We start from the raw sequence: 24077 nt of genomic DNA, 5'->3' as shown, positions 1-24077 counted from the left end.
TTAAAAATCCAGGTCCTGCATCTATTTTGTTAAATGATTTAAATTAAAGTATGAAGACCACAGCTATAAGCAGGCCGCAATAGCTCAGTTGGGAGAGCGTAAGACTGAAGATCTAAAGGTCCCTGGTTCAATCCCGGGTTTCGGCACAGTTGAGAGGTTCCTTGCTTCTAACAAAATAGGTCTTGGAATCAGCTGTAGTACTTTTTTCTCTATCAACATTTTTATCAACTGATCTACAAAATGATCAATTCAACATAGACTTTGCTTTCTGTCCTCCTTTTAAACTTTCTTCCACCTATCTTGCCTTCAGGTTTCACAATGAATGTTTCCCATTTCGTCCTTTTTGGTAAAGTAAACTCTTGTCTGCATCACATTCCACTTCCCCTTGAACACAGATGTCAGTAGTCAGATGACATTGCTTAACTACTCATACCAAATATATCTAGGTAATATAGTGCTAGTCCATTCAGAGTTAAAAAAACAACTACCTAACCTGGATCCCAAAAATGCTATTTACCCATTGCACCAGTTAATTGGGAATGATACAGGACTCCTTAAAACATATCTCTACCATATGAGGTTAAAAATCCAGGTCCTGCATCTATTTTGTTAAATGGTTCAAATTAAAGTATGAAGACCCCAGCTATCAGAAGGCCGAAATAGCTCAGTTGGGAGAGCGTTAGACTGAAGATCTAAAGGTCCCTGGTTCAATCCCGGGTTTCGGCACAGTTGAGAGGTTCCTTTCTTCTAACAAAATAGGTCTTGGAATCAGCTGTAGTACTTTTTTCTCTATCAACATTTTTATCAACTGATCTACAAAATGATCAATTCAACATAGACTTTGCTTTCTGTCCTCCTTTTAAACTTTCTTCCACCTATCTTGCCTTCAGGTTTGACTATGAATGTTTTCCATTTCGTCCTTTTTTGTAAAGTAAACTCTTGTCTGCATCACATTCCACTTCCCCTTGAACACAGATGTCAGTAGTCAGATGACATTGCTTACCTACTCATGCCAAATATATCTGGGTAATATAGTGCTAGTCCATTCAGTTTTAAAAAGACAACTTCCTAACCTGGATCCCAAAAATGCTATTTACCCATTGCACCAGTTAACTGGGGAATGATACAGGACTCCGTAAAACATATCTCTACCATATGAGGTTAAAAATCCAGGTCCTGCATCTATTTTGTTAAATGGTTCAAATTAAAGTATGAAGACCCCAGCTATCAGAAGGCTGAAATAGCTCAATTGGGAGAGCGTTAGACTGAAGATCTAAAGGTCCCTGGTTCAATCCCGGGTTTCGGCACAGTTGAGAGGTTCCTTGCTTCTAGCAAAATAGGTCTTGGAATCAGCTGTAGTACTTTTTCTCTATAAACATTTTTGTCAACTGATCTACAAAATGATCAATTCAACATAGACTTTGCTTTCTGTCCTCCTTTTAAACTTTCTTCCACCTATCTTGCCTTCCGGTTTGACTATGAATGTTTTCCATTTCGTCCTTTTTTGTAAAGTAAACTCTTGTCTGCATCACATTCCACTTCCCCTTGAACACAGATGTCAGTAGTCAGATGACATTGCTTACCTACTCATGCCAAATATATCTGGGTAATATAGTGCTAGTCCATTCAGAGTTAAAAAAACAACTACCTAACCTGGATCCCAAAAATGCTATTTACCCATTGCACCAGTTAACTGGGGAATGATACAGGACTCCTTAAAACATATCTCTACCATATGAGGTTAAAAATCCAGGTCCTGCATCTATTTTGTTAAATGGTTCAAATTAAAGTATGAAGACCCCAGCTATCAGTAGGCCGAAATAGCTCAGTTGGGAGAGCGTTAGACTGAAGATCTAAAGGTCCCTGGATCAATCCCGGGTTTCGGCACAGTTGAGACGTTCCTTGCTTCTAACAAAATAGGTCTTGGAATCAGCTGTAGTACTTTTTCTCTATTCATCAATTTTTTTCCAACTGATCTACAACACAATCAATTTAACATAGACTTTGCTTTATGTCCTCCTTCTAAACTTGCTTCCACCTCTCTTACCTTCAGGTTTGACAATGAATATTTCCCATTTCATGCTTTTTTGTAAAGTAAACTCTTGTCTGCATTACCTTCCACTTCCCCTTGAACACAGATGTCAGTAGTCAGATGACATTGCTTACCTACTCATGCCAAATATATCTGGGTAATATAGTGCTAGTCCATTCAGAGTTAAAAAAACAACTACCTAACCTGGATCCCAAAAATGCTATTTGCCCATTGCACCAGTTAATTGCGGAATGATACAGGACTCCTTAAAACATATCTCTACCATATGAGGTTAAAAATCCAGGTCCTGCATCTATTTTGTTAAATGATTTAAATTAAAGTATGAAGACCACAGCTATAAGCAGGCCGCAATAGCTCAGTTGGGAGAGCGTAAGACTGAAGATCTAAAGGTCCCTGGTTCAATCCCGGGTTTCGGCACAGTTGAGAGGTTCCTTGCTTCTAACAAAATAGGTCTTGGAATCAGCTGTAGTACTTTTTTCTCTATCAACATTTTTATCAACTGATCTACAAAATGATCAATTCAACATAGACTTTGCTTTCAGTCCTCCTTTTAAACTTTCTTCCACCTATCTTGCCTTCAGGTTTCACAATGAATGTTTCCCATTTCGTCCTTTTTTGTAAAGTAAACTCTTGTCTGCATCACATTCCACTTCCCCTTGAACACAGATGTCAGTAGTCAGATGACATTGCTTAACTACTCATGCCAAATATATCTAGGTAATATAGTGCTAGTCCATTCAGAGTTAAAAAAACAACTACCTAACCTGGATCCCAAAAATGCTATTTACCCATTGCACCAGTTAATTGGGAATGATACAGGACTCCTTAAAACATATCTCTACCATATGAGGTTAAAAATCCAGGTCCTGCATCTATTTTGTTAAATGGTTCAAATTAAAGTATGAAGACACCAGCTATCAGAAGGCCGAAATAGCTCAGTTGGGAGAGCGTTAGACTGAAGATCTAAAGGTCCCTGGTTCAATCCCGGGTTTCGGCACAGTTGAGAGGTTCCTTGCTTCTAACAAAATAGGTCTTGGAATCAGCTGTAGTACTTTTTTCTCTATCAACATTTTTATCAACTGATCTACAAAATGATCAATTCAACATAGACTTTGCTTTCTGTCATCCTTTTAAACTTTCTTCCACCTATCTTGCCTTCAGGTTTGACTATGAATGTTTTCCATTTCGTCCTTTTTTGTAAAGTAAACTCTTGTCTGCATCACATTCCACTTCCCCTTGAACACAGATGTCAGTAGTCAGATGACATTGCTTACCTACTCATGCCAAATATATCTGGGTAATATAGTGCTAGTCCATTCAGAGTTAAAAAGACAACTACCTAACCTGGATCCCAAAAATGCTATTTACCCATTTTACCAGTTAACTGGGGAATGATACAGGACTCCGTAAAACATATCTCTACCATATGAGGTTAAAAATCCAGGTCCTGCATCTATTTTGTTAAATGGTTCAAATTAAAGTATGAAGACCCCAGCTATCAGAAGGCTGAAATAGCTCAATTGGGAGAGCGTTAGACTGAAGATCTAAAGGTCCCTGGTTCAATCCCGGGTTTCGGCACAGTTGAGAGGTTCCTTGCTTCTAACAAAATAGGTCTTGGAATCAGCTGTAGTACTTTTTCTCTATAAACATTTTTGTCAACTGATCTACAAAATGATCATTTCAACATAGACTTTGCTTTCTGTCCTCCTTTTAAACTTTCTTCCACCTATCTTGCCTTCCGGTTTGACTATGAATGTTTTCCATTTCGTCCTTTTTTGTAAAGTAAACTCTTGTCTGCATCACATTCCACTTCCCCTTGAACACAGATGTCAGTAGTCAGATGACATTGCTTACCTACTCATGCCAAATATATCTGGGTAATATAGTGCTAGTCCATTCAGAGTTAAAAAAACAACTACCTAACCTGGATCCCAAAAATGCTATTTACCCATTGCACCAGTTAACTGGGGAATGATACAGGACTCCTTAAAACATATCTCTACCATATGAGGTTAAAAATCCAGGTCCTGCATCTATTTTGTTAAATGGTTCAAATTAAAGTATGAAGACCCCAGCTATCAGAAGGCCAAAATAGCTCAGTTGGGAGAGCGTTAGACTGAAGATCTAAAGGTCCCTGGTTCAATCCCGGGTTTCGGCACAGTTGAGACGTTCCTTGCTTCTAACAAAAGAGATCTTGGAATCAGCTGTAGTACTTTTTCTCTATTCATCAAATTTTTTCCAACTGATCTACAACACAATCAATTTAACATAGACTTTGCTTTATGTCCTCCTTCTACACTTGCTTCCACCTCTCTTACCTTCAGGTTTGACAATGAATATTTCCCATTTCATGCTTTTTTGTAAAGTAAACTCTTGTCTGCATTACCTTCCACTTCCCCTTGAACACAGATGTCAGTAGTCAGATGACATTGCTTACCTACTCAACCCAAATATATCTGGGTAATATAGTGCTAGTCCATTCAGAGTTAAAAAAACAACTACCTAACCTGGATCCAAAAAATGCTATTTACCCATTGCACCAGTTAACTGGGGAATGATACAGGACTCCTTAAAACATATCTCTACCACATGAGGTTAAAAATCCAGGTCCTGCATCTATTTTGTTAAATGGTTTAAATTAAAGTATGAAGACCCAGCTATAAGCAGGCCGAAATAGCTCAGTTGGGAGAGCGTTAGACTGAAGATCTAAAGGTCCCTGTTTCCATCCCGGGTTTCGGCACAGTTGAGAGGTTCCTTGCTTCTAACAAAATAGGTCATGGAATCAGCTGTAGTACTTTTTTCTCTATCAACATTTTTATCAACTGATCTACAAAATGATCAATTCAACATAGACTTTGCTTTCTGTCCTCCTTTTAAACTTTCTTCCACCTATCTTGCCTTCAGGTTTGACAATGAATGTTTCCCACTTCGTCCTTTTTTGTAAAGTAAACTCTTGTCTGCATCACATTCCACTTCCCCTTGAACACAGATGTCAGTAGTCAGATGACATTGCTTACCTACTCATGCCAAATATATCTAGGTAATATAGTGCTAGTCCATTCAGAGTTAAAAAAACAACTACCTAACCTGGATCCCAAAAATGCTATTTACCCATTGCACCAGTTAACTGGGGAATGATACAGGACTCCTTAAAACATATCTCTACCATATGAGGTTAAAAATCTAGGTCCTGCATCTATTTTGTTAAATGGTTCAAATTAAAGTATGAAGACCCCAGCTATCAGAATGCTGAAATAGCTCAGTTGGGAGAGCGTTAGACTGAACATCTAAAGGTCCCTGGTTCAATCCCGGGTTTCGGCACAGTTGAGAGGTTCCTTGCTTCTAACAAAATAGGTCTTGGAATCAGCTGTAGTACTTTTTCTCTATTCATCAATTTTTTTCCAACTGATCTACAACACAATCAATTTAACATAGACTTTGCTTTATGTCCTCCTTCTAAACTTGCTTCCACCTCTCTTACCTTCAGGTTTGACAATGAATATTTCCCATTTCATGCTTTTTTGTAAAGTAAACTCTTGTCTGCATTACCTTCCACTTCCCCTTGAACACAGATGTCAGTAGTCAGATGACATTGCTTACCTACTCATGCCAAATATATCTGGGTAATATAGTGCTAGTCCATTCAGAGTTAAAAAAACAACTACCTAACCTGGATCCCAAAAATGCTATTTGCCCATTGCACCAGTTAATTGCGGAATGATACAGGACTCCTTAAAACATATCTCTACCATATGAGGTTAAAAATCCAGGTCCTGCATCTATTTTGTTAAATGATTTAAATTAAAGTATGAAGACCACAGCTATAAGCAGGCCGCAATAGCTCAGTTGGGAGAGTGTATGACTGAAGATCTAAAGGTCCCTGGTTCAATCCCGGGTTTCGGCACAGTTGAGAGGTTCCTTGCTTCTAACAAAATAGGTCTTGGAATCAGCTGTAGTACTTTTTTCTCTATCAACATTTTTATCAACTGATCTACAAAATGATCAATTCAACATAGACTTTGCTTTCTGTCCTCCTTTTAAACTTTCATCCACCTATCTTGCCTTCAGGATTCACAATGAATGTTTCCCATTTCGTCCTTTTTTGTAAAGTAAACTCTTGTCTGCATCACATTCCACTTCCCCTTGAACACAGATGTCAGTAGTCAGATGACATTGCTTAACTACTCATGCCAAATATATCTAGGTAATATAGTGCTAGTCCATTCAGAGTTAAAAAAACAACTACCTGACCTGGATCCCAAAAATGCTATTTACCCATTGCACCAGTTAATTGGGAATGATACAGGACTCCTTAAAACATATCTCTACCATATGAGGTTAAAAATCCAGGTCCTGCATCTATTTTGTTAAATGGTTCAAATTAAAGTATGAAGACCCCAGCTATCAGAAGGCCGAAATAGCTCAGTTGGGAGAGCGTTAGACTGAAGATCTAAAGGTCCCTGGTTCAATCCCGGGTTTCGGCACAGTTGAGAGGTTCCTTGCTTCTAACAAAATAGGTCTTGGAATCAGCTGTAGTACTTTTTCTCTATTCATCAAATTTTTTCCAACTTATCTACAACACAATCAATTTAACATAGACTTTGCTTTATGTCCTTCTTCTAAACTTGCTTCCACCTCTCTTACCTTCAGGTTTGACAATGAATATTTCCCATTTCATGCTTTTTTGTAAAGTAAACTCTTGTCTGCATTACCTTCCACTTCCCCTTGAACACAGATGTCAGTAGTCAGATGACATTGCTTACCTACTCATGCCAAATATATCTGGGTAATATAGTGCTAGTCCATTCAGAGTTAAAAAAACAACTACCTAACCTGGATCCAAAAAATGCTATTTACCCATTGTACCAGTTAATTGCGGAATGATACAGGACTCCTTAAAACATATCTCTACCATATGAGGTTAAAAATCCATGTCCTGCATCTATTTTGTTAAATGGTTTAAATTAAAGTATGAAGACCACAGCTATAAGCAGGCCGAAATAGCTCAGTTGGGAGAGCGTTAGACTGAAGATCTAAAGGTCCCTGGTTCAATCCCGGGTTTCGGCACAGTTGAGAGGTTCCTTGCTTCTAACAAAATAGGTCTTGGAATCAGCTGTAGTACATTTTCTCTATTCATCAAATTTTTTCCAACTGATCTACAACACAATCAATTTAACATAGACTTTGCTTTATGTCCTCCTTCTAAACTTGCTTCCACCTCTCTTACCTTCAGGTTTGACAATGAATATTTCCCATTTCATGCTTTTTTGTAAAGTAAACTCTTGTCTGCATTACCTTCCACCTCCCCTTGAATACAGATGTCAGTAGTCAGATGACATTGCTTACCTACTCATGCCAAATATATCTGGGTAATATAGTGCTAGTCCATTCAGAGTTAAAAAAACAACTACCTAACCTGGATCCCAAAACTGCTATTTGCCCATTGCACCAGTTAATTGCGGAATGATACAGGACTCCTTAAAACATATCTCTACCATATGAGGTTAAAAATCCAGGTCCTGAATCTATTTTGTTAAATGGTTTAAATTAAAGTATGAAGACCACAGCTATAAGCAGGCCGCATTAGCTCAGTTGGGAGAGCGTTAGACTGAAGATCTAAATGTCCCTGGTTCCATCCCGGGTTTCGGCACAGTTGAGAGGCTCCTTGCTTCTAACAAAATAGGTCTTGGAATCAGCTGTAGTACTTTTTTCTCTATCAACATTTTTATCAACTGATCTACAAAATGATCAATTCAACATAGACTTTGCTTTCTGTCCTCCTTATAAACTTTCTTCCACCTATCTTGCCTTCAGGTTTGACAATGAATGTTTCCCATTTCGTCCTTTTTTGTAAAGTAAACTCTTGTCTGCATCACATTCCACTTCCCCTTGAACACAGATGTCAGTAGTCAGATGACATTGCTTACCTACTCATGCCAAATATATCTAGGTAATATAGTGCTAGTCCATTCAGAGTTAAAAAAACAACTACCTAACCTGGATCCCAAAAATGCTATTTACCCATTGCACCAGTTAACTGGGGAATGATACAGGACTCCTTAAAACATATCTCTACCATATGAGGTTAAAAATCCAGGTCCTGCATCTATTTTGTTAAATGGTTTAAATTAAAGTATGAAGACCACAGCTATAAGCAGGTCGAAATAGCTCAGTTGGGAGAGCGTTAGACTGAAGATGTAAAGGTCCCTGGTTCAATCCTGGGTTTCGGCACAGTTGAGAGGTTCCTTGCTTCTAACAAAATAGGTCTTGGAATCAGCTGTAGTACTTTTTCTCTATTCATCAAATTTTTTCCAACTGATCTACAACACAATCAATTTAACATAGACTTTGCTTTATGTCCTCCTTCTAAACTTGCTTCCACCTCTCTTACCTTCAGGTTTGACAATGAATATTTCCCATTTCATGCTTTTTTGTAAAGTAAACTCTTGTCTGCATTACCTTCCACCTCCCCTTGAATACAGATGTCAGTAGTCAGATGACATTGCTTACCTACTCATGCCAAATATATCTGGGTAATATAGTGCTAGTCCATTCAGAGTTAAAAAAACAACTACCTAACCTGGATCCCAAAACTGCTATTTTCCCATTGCACCAGTTAATTGCGGAATGATACAGGACTCCTTAAAACATATCTCTACCATATGAGGTTAAAAATCCAGGTCCTGCATCTATTTTGTTAAATGGTTTAAATTAAAGTATGAAGACCACAGCTATAAGCAGGCCGCAATAGCTCAGTTGGGAGAGCGTTAGACTGAAGATCTAAAGGTCCCTGGTTCAATACCAGGTTTCGGCACAGTTGAGAGGTTCCTTGCTTCTAACAAAATAGGTCTTGGAATAAGCTGTAGTACTTTTTTCTCTATCAACATTTTTATCAACTGATCTACAAAATGATCAATTCAACATAGACTTTGCTTTCTGTCCTCTTTTTAAACTTTCTTCCACCTATCTTGCCTTCAGGTTTGACAATGAATGTTTCCCATTTCGTCCTTTTTTGTAAAGTAAACTCTTGTCTGCATCACATTCCACTTCCCCTTGAACACAGATGTCAGTAGTCAGATGACATTGCTTACCTACTCATGCCAAATATATCTAGGTAATATAGTGCTAGTCCATTCAGAGTTAAAAAAACAACTACCTAACCTGGATCCCAAAAATGCTATTTACCCATTGCACCAGTTAACTGGGGAATGATACAGGACTCCTTAAAACATATCTCTACCATATGAGGTTAAAAATCCAGGTCCTGCATCTATTTTGTTAAATGGTTCAAATTAAAGTATGAAGACCCCAGCTATCAGAATGCTGAAATAGCTCAGTTGGGAGAGCGTTAGACTGAAGATCTAAAGGTCCCTGGTTCAATCCCGGGTTTCGGCACAGTTGAGAGGTTCCTTGCTTCTAACAAAATAGGTCTTGGAATCAGCTGTAGTACTTTTTCTCTATTCATCAATTTTTTTCCAACTGATCTACAACACAATCAATTTAACATAGACTTTGCTTTATGTCCTCCTTCTAAACTTGCTTCCACCTCTCTTACCTTCAGGTTTGACAATGAATATTTCCCATTTCATGCTTTTTTGTAAAGTAAACTCTTGTCTGCATTACCTTCCACTTCCCCTTGAACACAGATGTCAGTAGTCAGATGACATTGCTTACCTACTCATGCCAAATATATCTGGGTAATATAGTGCTAGTCCATTCAGAGTTAAAAAAACAACTACCTAACCTGGATCCCAAAAATGCTATTTGCCCATTGCACCAGTTAATTGCGGAATGATACAGGACTCCTTAAAACATATCTCTACCATATGAGGTTAAAAATCCAGGTCCTGCATCTATTTTGTTAAATGATTTAAATTAAAGTATGAAGACCACAGCTATAAGCAGGCTGCAATAGCTCAGTTGGGAGAGCGTAAGACTGAAGATCTAAAGGTCCCTGGTTCAATCCCGGGTTTCGGCACAGTTGAGAGGTTCCTTGCTTCTAACAAAAAAGGTCTTGGAATCAGCTGTAGTACTTTTTTCTCTATCAACATTTTTATCAACTGATCTACAAAATGATCAATTCAACATAGACTTTGCTTTCTGTCCTCCTTTTAAACTTTCATCCACCTATCTTGCCTTCAGGATTCACAATGAATGTTTCCCATTTCGTCCTTTTTTGTAAAGTAAACTCTTGTCTGCATCACATTCCACTTCCCCTTGAACACAGATGTCAGTAGTCAGATGACATTGCTTAACTACTCATGCCAAATATATCTAGGTAATATAGTGCTAGTCCATTCAGAGTTAAAAAAACAACTACCTAACCTGGATCCCAAAAATGCTATTTACCCATTGCACCAGTTAATTGGGAATGATACAGGACTCCTTAAAACATATCTCTACCATATGAGGTTAAAAATCCAGGTCCTGCATCTATTTTGTTAAATGGTTCAAATTAAAGTATGAAGACCCCAGCTATCAGAAGGCCGAAATAGCTCAGTTGGGAGAGCGTTAGACTGAAGATCTAAAGGTCCCTGGTTCAATCCCGGGTTTCGGCACAGTTGAGAGGTTCCTTGCTTCTAACAAAATAGGTCTTGGAATCAGCTGTAGTACTTTTTCTCTATTCATCAATTTTTTTCCAACTGATCTACAACACAATCAATTTAACATAGACTTTGCTTTATGTCCTCCTTCTAAACTTGCTTCCACCTCTCTTACCTTCAGGTTTGACAATGAATATTTCCCATTTCATGCTTTTTTGTAAAGTAAACTCTTGTCTGCATTACCTTCCACTTCCCCTTGAACACAGATGTCAGTAGTCAGATGACATTGCTTACCTACTCATGCCAAATATATCTGGGTAATATAGTGCTAGTCCATTCAGAGTTAAAAAAACAACTACCTAACCTGGATCCAAAAAATGCTATTTACCCATTGTACCAGTTAATTGCGGAATGATACAGGACTCCTTAAAACATATCTCTACCATATGAGGTTAAAAATCCATGTCCTGCATCTATTTTGTTAAATGGTTTAAAATAAAGTATGAAGACCCCAGCCATAAGCAGGCCGAAATAGCTCAGTTGGGAGAGCGTTAGACTGAAGATCTAAAGGTCCCTGGTTCAATCCCGGGTTTCGGCACAGTTGAGAGGTTCCTTGCTTCTAACAAAATAGGTCTTGGAATCAGCTGTAGTACATTTTCTCTATTCATCAAATTTTTTCCAACTGATCTACAACACAATCAATTTAACATAGACTTTGCTTTATGTCCTCCTTTTAAACTTTCATCCACCTATCTTGCCTTCAGGATTCACAATGAATGTTTCCCATTTCGTCCTTTTTTGTAAAGTAAACTCTTGTCTGCATCACATTCCACTTCCCCTTGAACACAGATGTCAGTAGTCAGATGACATTGCTTAACTACTCATGCCAAATATATCTAGGTAATATAGTGCTAGTCCATTCAGAGTTAAAAAAACAACTACCTAACCTGGATCCCAAAAATGCTATTTACCCATTGCACCAGTTAATTGGGAATGATACAGGACTCCTTAAAACATATCTCTACCATATGAGGTTAAAAATCCAGGTCCTGCATCTATTTTGTTAAATGGTTCAAATTAAAGTATGAAGACCCCAGCTATCAGAAGGCTGAAATAGCTCAGTTGGGAGAGCGTTAGACTGAAGATCTAAATGTCCCTGGTTCCATCCTGGGTTTCGGCACAGTTGAGAGGTTCCTTGCTTCTAACAAAATAGGTCTTGGAATCAGCTGTAGTACTTTTTTCTCTATCAACATTTTTATCAACTGATCTACAAAATGATCAATTCAACATAGACTTTGCTTTCTGTCCTCCTTTTAAACTTTCTTCCACCTATCTTGCCTTCAGGTTTGACAATGAATGTTTCCCATTTCGTCCTTTTTTGTAAAGTAAACTCTTGTCTGCATCACATTCCACTTCCCCTTGAACACAGATGTCAGTAGTCAGATGACATTGCTTACCTACTCATGCCAAATATATCTAGGTAATATAGTGCTAGTCCATTCAGAGTTAAAAAAACAACTACCTAACCTGGATCCCAAAAATGCTATTTACCCATTGCACCAGTTAACTGGGGAATGATACAGGACTCCTTAAAACATATCTCTACCATATGAGGTTAAAAATCCAGGTCCTGCATCTATTTTGTTAAATGGTTTAAATTAAAGTATGAAGACCACAGCTATAAGCAGGTCGAAATAGCTCAGTTGGGAGAGCGTTAGACTGAAGATGTAAAGGTCCCTGATTCAATCCTGGGTTTCGGCACAGTTGAGAGGTTCCTTGCTTCTAACAAAATAGGTCTTGGAATCAGCTGTAGTACTTTTTCTCTATTCATCAAATTTTTTCCAACTGATCTACAACACAATCAATTTAACATAGACTTTGCTTTATGTCCTCCTTCTAAACTTGCTTCCACCTCTCTTACCTTCAGGTTTGACAATGAATATTTCCCATTTCATGCTTTTTTGTAAAGTAAACTCTTGTCTGCATTACCTTCCACCTCCCCTTGAATACAGATGTCAGTAGTCAGATGACATTGCTTACCTACTCATGCCAAATATATCTGGGTAATATAGTGCTAGTCCATTCAGAGTTAAAAAAACAACTACCTAACCTGGATCCCAAAACTGCTATTTTCCCATTGCACCAGTTAATTGCGGAATGATACAGGACTCCTTAAAACATATCTCTACCATATGAGGTTAAAAATCCAGGTCCTGCATCTATTTTGTTAAATGGTTTAAATTAAAGTATGAAGACCACAGCTATAAGCAGGCCGCAATAGCTCAGTTGGGAGAGCGTTAGACTGAAGATCTAAAGGTCCCTGGTTCAATACCAGGTTTCGGCACAGTTGAGAGGTTCCTTGCTTCTAACAAAATAGGTCTTGGAATAAGCTGTAGTACTTTTTTCTCTATCAACATTTTTATCAACTGATCTACAAAATGATCAATTCAACATAGACTTTGCTTTCTGTCCTCTTTTTAAACTTTCTTCCACCTATCTTGCCTTCAGGTTTGACAATGAATGTTTCCCATTTCGTCCTTTTTTGTAAAGTAAACTCTTGTCTGCATCACATTCCACTTCCCCTTGAACACAGATGTCAGTAGTCAGATGACATTGCTTACCTACTCATGCCAAATATATCTAGGTAATATAGTGCTAGTCCATTCAGAGTTAAAAAAACAACTACCTAACCTGGATCCCAAAAATTCTATTTACCCATTGCACCAGTTAACTGGGGAATGATACAGGACTCCTTAAAACATATCTCTACCATATGAGGTTAAAAATCAAGGTCCTGCATCTATTTTGTTAAATGGTTCAAATTAAAGTATGAAGACCCCAGCTATCAGAATGCTGAAATAGCTCAGTTGGGAGAGCGTTAGACTGAAGATCTAAAGGTCCCTGGTTCAATCCCGGGTTTCGGCACAGTTGAGAGGTTCCTTGCTTCTAACAAAATAGGTCTTGGAATCGGCCGTAGTACTTTTTCTCTATTCATCAATTTTTTTCCAACTGATCTACAACACAATCAATTTAACATAGACTTTGCTTTATGTCCTCCTTCTAAACTTGCTTCCACCTCTCTTACCTTCAGGTTTGACAATGAATATTTCCCATTTCATGCTTTTTTGTAAAGTAAACTCTTGTCTGCATTACCTTCCACCTCCCCTTGAATACAGATTTCAGTAGTCAGATGACATTGCTTACCTACTCATGCCAAATATATCTGGGTAATATAGTGCTAGTCCATTCAGAGTTAAAAAAACAACTACCTAACCTGGATCCCAAAACTGCTATTTTCCCATTGCACCAGTTAATTGCGGAATGATACAGGACTCCTTAAAACATATCTCTACCATATGAGGTTAAAAATCCAGGTCCTGCATCTATTTTGTTAAATGGTTTAAATTAAAGTATGAAGACCACAGCTATAAGCAGGCCTCAATAGCTCAGTTGGGAGAGCGTTAGACTGAAGATCTAAAGGTCCCTGGTTCAATACCAGGTTTCGGCACAGTTGAGAGGTTCCTTGCTTCTAACAAAATAGGTTTTGGAATAAGCTGTAGTACTTTTTTCTCTATCAACATTTTTATCAACTGATCTACAAAATGATCAATTCAACATAGACTTTGCTTTCTGTCCTCTTTTTAAACTTTCTTCCATCTATCTTGCCTTCAGGTTTGACAATGAATGTTTCCCATTTCGTCCTTTTTTGTAAAGTAAACTCTTGTCTGCATCACATTCCACTTCCCCTTGAACACAGATGTCAGTAGTCAGATGACATTGCTTACCTACTCATGCCAAATATATCTAGGTAATATAGTGCTAGTCCATTCAGAGTTAAAAAAACAACTACCTAACCTGGATCCCAAAAATGCTATTTACCCATTGCACCAGTTAATTGGGGAATGATACAGGACTCCTTAAAACATATCTCTACCATATGAGGTTAAAAATCCAGGTCATGCATCTATTTTGTTAAATGGTTCAAATTAAAGTATGAAGACGACAGCTATCAGAAGGCTGAAATAGCTCAGTTGGGAGAGCGTTAGACTGAAAATCTAAAGGTCCCTGGTTCAATCCCGGGTTTCGGCACAGTTGAGAGGTTCCTTGCTGCTAACAAAACAGGTCTTGGAATCAGCTGTAGTACTTTTTCTCTATTCATCAAATTTTTTCCAACTGATCTACAACACAATCAATTTTACATAGACTTTGCTTTATGTCCTCCTTCTAAACTTGCTTCCACCTCTCTTACCTTCAGGTTTGACAATGAATATTTCCCATTTCATGCTTTTTTGTAAAGTAAACTCTTGTCTGCATTACCTTCCACTTCCCCTTGAACACAGATGTCAGTGGTCCGATGACATTGCTTACCTACTCATGCCAAATATATCTGGGTAATATAGTGCTAGTCCATTCAGAGTTAAAAAAACAACTACCTAACCTGGATCCAAAAAATGCTCTTTACCCATTGTACCAGTTAATTGCGGAATGATACAGGACTCCTTAAAACATATCTCTACCATATGAGGTTAAAAATCCAGGTCCTGCATCTATTTTGTTAAATGGTTTAAATTAAAGTATGAAGACCACAGCTATAAGCAGGCCGAAATAGCTCAGTTGGGAGAGCGTTAGACTGAAGATCTAAAGGTCCCTGGTTCAATCCCGGGTTTTGGCACAGTTGAGAGGTTCCTTGCTTCTAACAAAATAGGTCTTGGAATCAGCTGTAGTACTTTTTCTCTATTCATCAAATTTTTTCCAACTGATCTACAACACAATCAATTTAACATAGACTTTGCTTTATGTCCTCCTTCTAAACTTGCTTCCACCTCTCTTACCTTCAGGTTTGACAATGAATATTTCCCATTTCATGCTTTTTTGTAAAGTAAACTCTTGTCTGCATTACCTTCCACCTCCCCTTGAATACAGATGTCAGTAGTCAGATGACATTGCTTACCTACTCATGCCAAAAATATCTGGGTAATATAGTGCTAGTCCATTCAGAGTTAAAAAAACAACTACCTAACCTGGATCCCAAAAATGCTATTTACCCATTGCACCAGTTAATTGCGGAATGATACAGGACTCCTTAAAACATATCTCTACCATATGAGGTTAAAAATCCAGGTCCTGCATCTATTTTGTTAAATGGTTTAAATTAAAGTATGAAGACCACAGCTATAAGCAGGCCGCAATAGCTCAGTTGGGAGAGCGTTAGACTGAAGATCTAAAGGTCCCTGGTTCAATCCCGGGTTTCGGCACAGTTGAGAGGTTCCTTGCTTCTAACAAAATAGGTCTTGGAATAAGCTGTAGTACTTTTTTCTCTATCAACATTTTTATCAACTGATCTACAAAATGATCAATTCAACATAGACTTTGCTTTCTGTCCTCTTTTTAAACTTTCTTCCACCTATCTTGCCTTCAGGTTTGACAATGAATGTTTCCCATTTCGTCCTTTTTTGTAAAGTAAACTCTTGTCTGCATCACATTCCACTTCCCCTTGAACACAGATGTCAGTAGTCAGATGACATTGCTTACCTACTCATGCCAAATATATCTAGGTAATATAGTGCTAGTCCATTCAGAGTTAAAAAACAACTACCTAACCTGGATCCCAAAAATGCTATTTACCCATTGCACCAGTTAACTGGGGAATGATACAGGACTTCTTAAAACATATCTCTACCATATGAGGTTAAAAATCCAGGTCCTGCATCTATTTTGTTAAATGGTTCAAATTAAAGTATGAAGACCACAGCTATCAGAAGGCCGAAATAGCTCAGTTGGGAGAGCGTTAGACTGAAGATCTAAAGGTCCCTGGTTCAATCCCGGGTTTCGGCACAGTTGAGAGGTTCCTTGCTTCTAACAAAATAGGTCTTGGAATCAGCTGTAGTACTTTTTCTCTATTCATCAAATTTTTTCCAACTGATCTACAACACAATAAATTTAACATAGACTTTGCTTTATATCCTCCTTCTAAACTTGCTTCCACCTCTCTTACCTTCAGGTTTGACAATGAATATTTCCCATTTCATGCTTTTTTGTAAAGTAAACTCTTGTCTGCATTACCTTCCACTTCCCCTTGAACACAGATGTCAGTAGTCAGATGACATTGCTTACCTACTCATGCCAAATATATCTGGGTAATATAGTGCTAGTCCATTCAGAGTTAAAAAAACAACTACCTAACCTGGATCCCAAAAATGCTATTTACCCATTGCACCAGTTAACTGGGGAATGATACAGGACTCCTTAAAACATATCTCTACCATATGAGGTTAAAAATCCAGGTCCTGCATCTATTTTGTTAAATGGTTCAAATTAAAGTATGAAGACCCCAGCCATCAGAATGCTGAAATAGCTCAGTTGGGAGAGCGTTAGACTGAAGATCTAAAGGTCCCTGGTTCAATCCCGGGTTTCGGCACAGTTGAGAGGTTCCTTGTGTCTAACAAAATAGGTCTTGGAATCAGCTGTAGTACTTTTTCTCTATTCATCAAATTTTTTCCAACTGATCTACAACACAATCAATTTAACATAGACTTTGCTTTATGTCCTCCTTCTAAACTTGCTTCCACCTCTCTTACCTTCAGGTTTGACAATGAATATTTCCCATTTCATGCTTTTTTGTAAAGTAAACTCTTGTCTGCATTACCTTCCACTTCCCCTTGAACACAGATGTCAGTAGTCAGATGACATTGCTTACCTACTCATGCCAAATATATCTGGGTAATATAGTGCTAGTCCATTCAGAGTTAAAAAAACAACTACCTAACCTGGATCCCAAAAATGCTATTTGCCCATTGCACCAGTTAATTGCGGAATGATACAGGACTCCTTAAAACATATCTCTACCATATGAGGTTAAAAATCCAGGTCCTGCATCTATTTTGTTAAATGGTTCAAATTAAAGTATGAAGACCCCAGCCATCAGAATGCTGAAATAGCTCAGTTGGGAGAGCGTTAGACTGAAGATCTAAAGGTCCCTGGTTCAATCCCGGGTTTCGGCACAGTTGAGAGGTTCCTTGTGTCTAACAAAATAGGTCTTGGAATCAGCTGTAGTACTTTTTCTCTATTCATCAAATTTTTTCCAACTGATCTACAACACAATCAATTTAACATAGACTTTGCTTTATGTACTCCTTCTAAACTTGCTTCCACCTCTCTTACCTTCAGGTTTGACAATGAATATTTCCCATTTCATGCTTTTTTGTAAAGTAAACTCTTGTCTGCATTACCTTCCACTTCCCCTTGAACACAGATGTCAGTAGTCAGATGACATTGCTTACCTACTCATGCCAAATATATCTGGGTAATATAGTGCTAGTCCATTCAGAGTTAAAAAAACAACTACCTAACCTGGATCCAAAAAATGCTATTTACCCATCTTACCAGTTAATTGCGGAATGATACAGGACTCCTTAAAACATATCTCTACCATATGAGGTTAAAAATCCAGGTCCTGCATCTATTTTGTTAAATGGTTTAAATTAAAGTATGAAGACCACAGCTATAAGCAGGCCGAAATAGCTCAGTTGGGAGAGCGTTAGACTGAAGATCTAAAGGTCCCTGGTTCAATCCCGGGTTTCGGCACAGTTGAGAGGTTCCTTGCTTCTAACAAAATAGGTCTTGGAATCAGCTGTAGTACTTTTTCTCTATTCATCAAATTTTTGCCAACTGATCTACAACACAATCAATTTAACATAGACTTTGCTTTATGTCCTCCTTCTAAACTTGCTTCCACCTCTCTTACCTTCAGGTTTGACAATGAATATTTCCCATTTCATGCTTTTTTGTAAAGTAAACTCTTGTCTGCATTACCTTCCACCTCCCCTTGAATACAGATGTCAGTAGTCAGATGACATTGCTTACCTACTCATGCCAAAAATATCTGGGTAATATAGTGCTAGTCCATTCAGAGTTAAAAAAACAACTACCTAACCTGGATCCCAAAAATGCTATTTACCCATTGCACCAGTTAATTGCGGAATGATACAGGACTCCTTAAAACATATCTCTACCATATGAGGTTAAAAATCCAGGTCCTGCATCTATTTTGTTAAATGGTTTAAATTAAAGTATGAAGACCACAGCTATAAGCAGGCCGCAATAGCTCAGTTGGGAGAGCGTTAGACTGAAGATCTAAAGGTCCCTGGTTCAATCCCGGGTTTCGGCACAGTTGAGAGGTTCCTTGCTTCTAACAAAATAGTTCTTGGAATAAGCTGTAGTACTTTTTTCTCTATCAACATTTTTATCAACTGATCTACAAAATGATCAATTCAACATAGACTTTGCTTTCTGTCCTCTTTTTAAACTTTCTTCCACCTATCTTGCCTTCAGGTTTGACAATGAATGTTTCCCATTTCGTCCTTTTTTGTAAAGTAAACTCTTGTCTGCATTACCTTCCACTTCCCCTTGAACACAGATGTCAGTAGTCAGATGACATTGCTTACCTACTCATGCCAAATATATCTGGGTAATATAGTGCTAGTCCATTCAGAGTTAAAAAAACAACTACCTAACCTGGATCCCAAAAATGCTATTTGCCCATTGCACCAGTTAATTGCGGAATGATACAGGACTCCTTAAAACATATCTCTACCATATGAGGTTAAAAATCCAGGTCCTGCATCTATTTTGTTAAATGATTTAAATTAAAGTATGAAGACTACAGCTATAAGCAGGCCGCAATAGCTCAGTTGGGAGAGCGTAAGACTGAAGATCTAAAGGTCCCTGGTTCAATCCCGGGTTTCGGCACAGTTGAGAGGTTCCTTGCTTCTAACAAAATAGGTCTTGGAATCAGCTGTAGTACTTTTTCTCTATTCATCAATTTTTTTCCAACTGATCTACAACACAATCAATTTAACATAGACTTTGCTTTATGTCCTCCTTCTAAACTTGCTTCCACCTCTCTTACCTTCAGGTTTGACAATGAATATTTCCCATTTCATGCTTTTTTGTAAAGTAAACTCTTGTCTGCATTACCTTCCACCTCCCCTTGAATACAGATTTCAGTAGTCAGATGACATTGCTTACCTACTCATGCCAAATATATCTGGGTAATATAGTGCTAGTCCATTCAGAGTTAAAAAAACAACTACCTAACCTGGATCCCAAAACTGCTATTTTCCCATTGCACCAGTTAATTGCGGAATGATACAGGACTCCTTAAAACATATCTCTACCATATGAGGTTAAAAATCCAGGTCCTGCATCTATTTTGTTAAATGGTTTAAATTAAAGTATGAAGACCACAGCTATAAGCAGGCCTCAATAGCTCAGTTGGGAGAGCGTTAGACTGAAGATCTAAAGGTCCCTGGTTCAATACCAGGTTTCGGCACAGTTGAGAGGTTCCTTGCTTCTAACAAAATAGGTCTTGGAATAAGCTGTAGTACTTTTTTCTCTATCAACATTTTTATCAACTGATCTACAAAATGATCAATTCAACATAGACTTTGGAAAGGGGCGACCACTCGGTCCCCCCGAACGTATGGCGGAGTGCCTCGATCCCCCCGGGAAGCCATTTTTGGGCGGGAGGCGCGTCTCGGCTGGTATGCCCGAAGCGGCGTAGCCGGGGCGCACTTTTTCCCGCCCTAGAGTGGGCTGGCCTAGACACTGACGCAGCCAGCCACGCCCTCAGGGCAGGCAGGGGCGGGTTTTCGCCCGCCCTGAAGACGGATAAAAAGGGACGCAAGACTGGAAGACGTCCTCTTGTTCTTGTGCTCTGAAGCTGCACCTCCTCGCTACACGTGAGCTCGGGACAGAACGAAGAGCCAATTTTGAGCGTTTTGATCGTTTCTTTTGTCTTCTAGATACTTTGTCGGAGCGATGCCCAAGAAAGGCGCAAAGAGAATGACGACTGATCAGATGGTTCGGGTCCTCGTCAAGGAGATGTCCGAGATAAAGAAGCGACTGGCGGAGCGAGACGGGGAGGAGGGATCGGGGCGTCCACCGGCTGGAGGGAAACCCAAGAGGCCAAGAAGGGGTCCGGCCGGGGGAGACGTCCCGGTTCCCTCTGCCCCGCTCGAGGCGCCGACCCCGGTACCGATGGAGGGGAATCCGATCCCCGTCGTCGTCACCCCGACATCTAACAAGGATATGCCCCCCGAGCTGGCGGCACAGCTAGCAGCGTGGTTGGGCGATAGTAGTGAGGGCGCCACGGCTGCCGAGGCACAGGCGCTGATGAAACAGTTGCGTGAAAAAAGAGACGCAGCCAAGGTGCCCGCACCGGCGGCACTGTTAGACGAGCCACAAGTGACGGAAGCAGCGTCCGGTGCAGGTAAGCGGCCATTGCCGATCGCAAGGGATGAGTCAGCACCCTCGCGTAGAGAGAAATTGGGTCAACATGTTCCTTTGGCAATAAAGGAAAAGATTTGGGTGGGGGAATACGTGAACATTTTCTCCTTGCTTGTCGATCATTATGAAGTGGAGCATGTTAAGAGTCAGAAGGACCTAATGCATCCGAGTGTTTGGCGCGCAAAAATGGCCGCCTTTAAGGTAAATGAGAATATTGGCAACTGGGGCAATGCTTGGGGTATTTTTACATCGATTTTGGGGGAACGTAGGCCTGAGTTGCTACCTGAGTTTCCAATTTATCAGTCACGAATTATGGGTTACTCGACATCGTATCAAGGTAACCATTGGTTCTGTTATGACAACCTTTTCAGGAAAGAGAAGGAGCATAACAAAAGTTTAACTTGGGACTGTTATGATTCTTTGACATGGGATAAAATGAAAGAGTCAGGGATGTTGAAAATGCCATTGGTGGGGAGCAATGTTGGTGAATACTCCCGCCAAAATGCAGGGACGCCCTTTCGGTCAGGTACGAGTACCGACGATTACTCGAGACCTGCCGGCAATACAGGGAAAAGGGGTTTCTGCTTCAATTTCAACAAGGGTAAATGTACTAGGCCTCCGGGATCCTGTAAGTTCAAACACGAATGTAGTAATTGTGGGTCGTCCCATCCTGAGTCCTCGTGCAGAGCCAGAACGGGTGAGAATGGGGGTAGAGGAGGCGCCAAACAGGTCTAATATAGTCCGAGGGGCGCCTTTACCAACCCCGATTGATACCTTGGCGATGATTCCCTGGCTCAGTGAATACCCAGATAGTACTTCTGCTGGGGTGCTGCGGAACGGTTTTTCATATGGTTTCCGCATCCCGGTAGGGGACTTTCAGGGCGTCGGGACGTGCAGAAATCAACTTTCCGTCTTGCAGCATACAACTGTAGTGCAAGATAAGATCTGGAAAGAGGTTGACCGGGGTCGGGTCGCCGGCCCGTTTAGTGTACCCCCGGTACCGTACTTTGTCTGTTCTCCGTTAGGGGTGGTCCCGAAGAAGGACCCAGGTGAGTTTCGATTAATTCATAATCTGTCAGCTCCACATGGTCTTTCGGTGAACGATGCAATTGATCCAGAGGTATGTTCGGTGCGGTACGCATCATTTGATGAAGCAGTGGCCATTTTGAATCGCCTGGGGCCCGGGACGTTGATGGCGAAATCAGATATCGAGTCAGCGTTCCGGTTGCTCCCGGTACACCCAGACGACCAGCGTCTTCTGGGATTCATGTTTCAGGGATCATATTATTTGGATAGGTGTATGCCGATGGGATGCTCTATATCCTGTGCATATTTCGAGAAATTCAGTACTTTTCTGCAATGGGTATTCACAAAGAAGACGGGTTTCCGAAATGTAATGCATTACCTTGATGACTTTCTGTTCCTTGGGCCCGCCGAAAATGACGAATGCGCCCAGGCCTTGGCTGAATTTTGTGTGTTAATGGGTCAATTTGGCGTGCCATTGGCACCGGGTAAAACTGTGGGTCCCACGACTTGCCTCGAGTTTTTGGGGATCGAGTTGGACTCTAGTGAGGGTTGTTTTCGTTTACCAGCTACCAAAGTGTCGAAATTCAGGGCAGCCCTGCAAGTATGTATAAATGCATCTAAGGTTACACTCAATCAGTTGCAACAATTGGTGGGGAAGTTGAATTTCGCCCTGAGGGTGATCCCAATGGCTCGCCCCTTTTCCCGTTCAATTGCCCAAGCGATGGTTGGCCTAAAGGAGGGTCATCATCGCACGAGACTGTCGGCTGAGGTCCGCCAGGACATGCGTATTTGGTTAGCATTTTTGGCGGACTTCAATGGTCGTGTCGTCTGGAACAAGCCAGCCGTGTCCTCTGAGGAGCTTGGTCTATGGACAGATTCAGCGGGGAGCATGGGCTTTGGCGCCATATTCGGCACGAAATGGTCGGCACAAAGGTGGCCCCCATGGTGGCATGAAGAGGGGCTCACGAGGAATATTGCTTTCCTTGAACTGTTTCCCATTCTGGTGGCCCTCAGAACCTGGCCCGAAGGGTTCAAAGATCATTCTGTCGTGTTTTGGTCTGACAATATGACCGTTGTAGAATGCATCAATAGTCAGGCAGCCCGTTGTAAACTGATTTTAAGGCTGCTCAAAGAAATTGTCCTACTGTGTATGCAACTGAACGTGATATTCAGAGCAAAACATGTCCCAGGGGTGATGAATCAGGCGGCTGATGCACTGTCTCGTTTTCAAATGCAGGCTTTCTCGGGTTTCCTTCCCTCAGCGGACCCAGAGCCGGCACCCTTCCCCGAAGCTCTATGGTCTCGCGGTGCCCCGAACTTCGTCACCTCGTGGGAGAGAGTCTAGCGCCAAGGACAAGGAAGGCATATGAAGGGGCGTTTCGGGCCTATTTAGCCTTTTTGGGGACTGAGAGAGATGGGCTTTGGGGTCAGGAGGAATGGGTAGTACATTTTCTGATGTCTTTGCGTAGGGCTGGGAAGTCGGTGGCTACGGCCCAAAGGCATCGTGCTGCCATTTCCTTTGTTGCCAGGGCCCATAATATCCAGGACCCGACGGCGTCTTTTGTGGTACAAAAGGCGCTGCGTGGGTGGCAACGCCTGGAGGGTCGCAGGGTAGACGAGAGGCGACCGATAGGTCTGGATAGGTTGTCCCAGTTGCTGGCCACACTCCCCGCCACATGCTCGTCTCAGTTCGAGGCATGTTTGTTCCGAGCTGCATTTACGCTGGCATTTCACGGGGCGATGAGGATAAGTGAGCTGGTTGCAAGGAACAAACAGGATGTGGTGGGGGGTTTGTGCCGGGAACACGTTCAGATCAGGGGTGAAGCGATGATTGTCTCCTTTGTCAGGTCCAAGACCGATCAAGATGGGATGGGGGACTGCACGATCATTCGCAGGATCCCTGGGTCCTCCATGTGTCCGGTACAGTGTTTAGAAGATTACCTAGCACGAAGGGTGGCATCATGGGGGGGGACATTATTGAGACACGCGGACGCCACCCCACTGACGAAGTTTCAGTTTCAGCGGGTGCTTGCGATGTCTATTACCGCAGCGGGCTTAGACCCGGGCGAATTCGGGACCCATTCCTTTCGAATAGGGGCTGCCACTGAAGCTACAGCCAGGGGTCTTAACGTAGAACAAGTAAAACGAGTGGGGCGTTGGTCCTCCAA

General features: G+C 40.6%; 9 non-coding genes across 9 annotated transcripts; all 9 read left to right on the top strand.

The window, feature by feature from the left end:
* The first annotated feature begins 653 nt into the window (after positions 1–653).
* Positions 654–726, top strand: TRNAF-GAA (transfer RNA phenylalanine (anticodon GAA)). Its single transcript has one exon. It is a non-coding gene; the product is annotated as a tRNA-Phe (tRNA).
* Positions 727–2977: 2251 nt separating this feature from the next.
* Positions 2978–3050, top strand: TRNAF-GAA (transfer RNA phenylalanine (anticodon GAA)). Its single transcript has one exon. It is a non-coding gene; the product is annotated as a tRNA-Phe (tRNA).
* A 3414-nt stretch (positions 3051–6464) lies between these two features.
* Positions 6465–6537, top strand: TRNAF-GAA (transfer RNA phenylalanine (anticodon GAA)). The gene has a single exon. It is a non-coding gene; the product is annotated as a tRNA-Phe (tRNA).
* Positions 6538–7047: 510 nt separating this feature from the next.
* Positions 7048–7120, top strand: TRNAF-GAA (transfer RNA phenylalanine (anticodon GAA)). Its single transcript has one exon. It is a non-coding gene; the product is annotated as a tRNA-Phe (tRNA).
* Positions 7121–10538: 3418 nt separating this feature from the next.
* Positions 10539–10611, top strand: TRNAF-GAA (transfer RNA phenylalanine (anticodon GAA)). Its single transcript has one exon. It is a non-coding gene; the product is annotated as a tRNA-Phe (tRNA).
* Positions 10612–11121: 510 nt separating this feature from the next.
* On the top strand, positions 11122–11194 carry TRNAF-GAA (transfer RNA phenylalanine (anticodon GAA)). Its single transcript has one exon. It is a non-coding gene; the product is annotated as a tRNA-Phe (tRNA).
* Positions 11195–15195: 4001 nt separating this feature from the next.
* TRNAF-GAA (transfer RNA phenylalanine (anticodon GAA)) lies at positions 15196–15268 on the top strand. The gene has a single exon. It is a non-coding gene; the product is annotated as a tRNA-Phe (tRNA).
* Positions 15269–16358: 1090 nt separating this feature from the next.
* Positions 16359–16431, top strand: TRNAF-GAA (transfer RNA phenylalanine (anticodon GAA)). The gene has a single exon. It is a non-coding gene; the product is annotated as a tRNA-Phe (tRNA).
* Positions 16432–18107: 1676 nt separating this feature from the next.
* TRNAF-GAA (transfer RNA phenylalanine (anticodon GAA)) lies at positions 18108–18180 on the top strand. Its single transcript has one exon. It is a non-coding gene; the product is annotated as a tRNA-Phe (tRNA).
* Positions 18181–24077: the final 5897 nt, after the last annotated feature.

Source organism: Lissotriton vulgaris, chromosome 8 (genome assembly GCF_964263255.1).
Source record: "Lissotriton vulgaris chromosome 8, aLisVul1.2, whole genome shotgun sequence".
NCBI lineage: Eukaryota > Metazoa > Chordata > Amphibia > Caudata > Salamandridae > Lissotriton > Lissotriton vulgaris.
The sequence above is the reverse complement of the archived record's forward strand: the minus strand, read 5'-3'. Positions and strand labels throughout refer to the sequence as shown.